At 40.9% G+C, this 3253-nt stretch overlaps 1 protein-coding gene across 1 annotated transcript in view; it reads right to left on the minus strand.

Annotated features, from left to right (window-relative positions):
• The window catches only part of NEBL (nebulette), a 150834-nt gene that overhangs the window by 33688 nt on the left and 113893 nt on the right, over positions 1-3253 (minus strand). The window lies entirely within an intron of this gene.

Consider the following 3253-nt stretch of genomic DNA (forward strand, 5'->3'; position numbering starts at 1 on the left):
ATTTACAGGCCGGCCAGGCTGTCCTCATCTCATGTAATTCTGACATGAAACTCACGAGGGCGCCAGTTGTCAACCTCAATGAATAAATGAGGAATTAAGGTCAGAGAGGTTGGAGATTATCAATATTCCCTTGAAAAAAAGAAAATGTAGCAGCAAACAGGGTGGGTGCTCAGGCCTGCTGGACCCTAAAACTCCTGTCTGACCTCTCGCATACATCCACACTCCAATGTCTCTTAGTGAACAAATGAACAAATTATCTCTGACACCTTCATTAATGAGATAAGGCGGAATCAGGTATTAGGGATAGTTTAGGTCCAAGTGCTCCTGACAGCAGCTCCTTCCGTATTTTCACAGTCATCTTCTCTATTTTACAAACACTAAATGCAGCCATTCTTCCAAATGAGGGGAAATAAATAGACTGCCTCATTCTTTCCCTGCATTCTAAGTGTCTTCTGAGAAAAACTGGCATAAGAACATGGCCATTTGGATGTCTGCTATTTGTTCTGCCCAACCTCTTTTAAGCTTGTTTTACAAAAAAAAAAAAGAAAAGAAAAAAAACAAAAAAAAAAAAAAGAAAAAAAAAAAAAAAAAAAAAGTCAGCACCAAAAAAGTCAAGTGAAAGTCTGGAAAAGGATGGTTGTAAAGAGCAAACATGTGATAAGCAAACCCACGCTGCTGCAGATGTCAGAGGAGAACAAAGGGAATTCACGTTCACCGGGATTTACGAAACCTTTATGATCAAATTTAAGTCGCTCTGTTTATTCTTCACTGACCTTCCGCGTGCAGCCTGTGACTCATCGCCCGGCACACGTGCACACCAGACAAGTCTGTGCGGCCCCGAACCCCAAGCACTCCTGCTTTCCGCACACTGAAACAGGTAGAATGTCTGATGAAAACTCCTGATTAAGGACATATGAGTAACTCACGGGAAGTGACTGAGAGATTTTTGTCTGAGAAAACAAAACAAAACATTCTCTCCCTAGAACAGAAACAAATGTTTAAAATGTAGGCAAGAGGCGGCCCGGTTTTCATTCTGAGTTAGTGAGCACAAGCTGACCCACATAAGATACATTTATTCAAAAAGCGAAAGGCATCCAGTAAGGACCAATGAGAGGGTTGGACAGATGAACAAGAAGCAGTTTCCTGCTCTCAGTGGACCACAGATTAGTTCACTGCTATGGTCAGTAATCAGACCGTGCAAGCCAATTTACTCTCCTGTTTCAGCTGGAGGCAAAATCCAAATCTAATAACTTCCAGATTTATCAGTCTCACCACCTAATGGTTATCAGGTCCTAAAATGATCTGTATAGCACAGGGGAATAAAAACCTAGTTATGGACCCATGGCAGAAATGGAGCTTGAGTGAAAAAGAATTAACTAGCAACCTAAAACTGGAGATCTACTTGTCTGTCTTTAATATTATACAGTGCTTACCATACGCCAGGCACTATTCACAGTTATAACGTAAATCATTTAAGCTTCATAACATATTAAAGTAGACACTAGTACTATCTTTATTTTATGGATGAGAAAACTGAAGAACAGAGAGACGAAGTTAGCTTGGCCAAGGTTACAACTAGTCAGTAGCAGAGCCTCCAACAAAAATAGAAGCCACACAAACCGACAGTCTGAATTGCACAGAAACTCTCGAAACCTGTATTTCCAGGCCTGGCTTAGAAGTTAAATGTTTGCTCGATGTAGTCCATTTTGTGGTTTCATAGGCCAGCCCTCAATGGAAAATATTTCTCCCAATTAGAAAAAATAAACTGACTTCTGGATTGCCCAGGAAGTGAATAATTTAGAGGTTTCTATCTTCTACTTTTTAAAAAATAATAATTCCTGTCTCAAAGGTCATGAGTCCCGAATTCTGAAAGCTCAAAGTCTAGACAATCTCACAGTTACCAGCACGGAAGGACCTCACGTTCATTTCTGGCCCCTGCCCTAGGGCAGGACCCTGGTGCAGGCTGTGAAGACTTCAGCATCTCCACCCTCATGAGATGAGCCAGACCCTCTCACTCCCCCTCATGAGATGTTAACACAAAGCAACGAAACTCTCTAATTCTCTGATACTTTTGATGAAAACATCACGACTAGGACCCAACTTACTGTGATCCCTTCAAGCAACCGACTTGGGAATATCAGCGAAGTCGCCAACTGCCTACAAACATGCCTGGAAGCCTTTTTTGGAAAATACCTTCAGAGTTGCTTAATAACCTCCCACGTAACTCAGCGCCCTGACTCAGTACCCCACTGCATGTTAAGACCCGAGCCTGTCAAAGGTACACTTCCCTCACCCAACTCACCTCTAAATGGCCTTTCACTAGTCCCAAAAATTCTACCTTTGAAGATGAAGTTGACCTAACATGCCTAAGAGGCATGTTTCATGGTTATCGAAAATAGTATTTGAGCAATATAGTTGGACTAGCTACGAAAATTTAGAAGCCACCTTGCTCTGAAGAAGACAATAGTCACTTGGAAGTATGGGTTGTTGATACGTGTTGAAATATCAGTATCTTTTCTGTCTAGCCCTGTCTTAGACTTTGGTATGACCCCTGCTGTCTCAGCCACCCTTCCACACTATGCTCCTAAGATTTCCTGACTGACTAGAAGGAACAACAGGAAGAGAAGGTTCCTGTCTCTCCAATTTATGAGACTTTCAGACAATTCTTGATTATCCCAGTACAGAGACAATGTTTAAAATATATATATAAGCTATTCATATTATGAGATACCATCAGAATATCTCTGGCATGTTTATTTGTGGTAAAAGGACCTAAATAAAATTATTTCTGTCTATGGCCATGCTACCCTGAACAAACCCAATCCTATCTGATCTCAGAAGCTAAGCAGGGTCGGACCTGGTTAGTACTTGGATGGGAAGACCAGATGCGGTAAGTGTAAAAAATAAAAATTAAGGGATTATAAGCTGACAAAGTCCTTGCAATCTGTGAGGTCAACCAAGGGTTGCCTCGCCTAAAAAAGAAAAAAAAATTATTTCTGTCACCCATGCAGATGATGTCTTTAGTACAATACATTGGTCAAACACACAAGCTAAAGGAAAAAAACAAAATAGTTGTTCAACCTTTGTTAGCACTCATGTCTGATATTTGGGCTGCTTCTTTGCTTAACAAGTAGGAACATTCTTAAGACCAGAAAGTTATGAAAGACAGAAAATATCCAATAACAGAAAGGATTTGCAATGATATCTGGTGAATGCCATGGATCCCCTCCAACATGGTACGAAAGATAACACT

This window comes from Pteropus alecto, unplaced genomic scaffold (genome assembly GCF_000325575.1).
Source record: "Pteropus alecto unplaced genomic scaffold, ASM32557v1 scaffold11, whole genome shotgun sequence".
NCBI classification, from domain to species: Eukaryota; Metazoa; Chordata; class Mammalia; order Chiroptera; family Pteropodidae; genus Pteropus; species Pteropus alecto.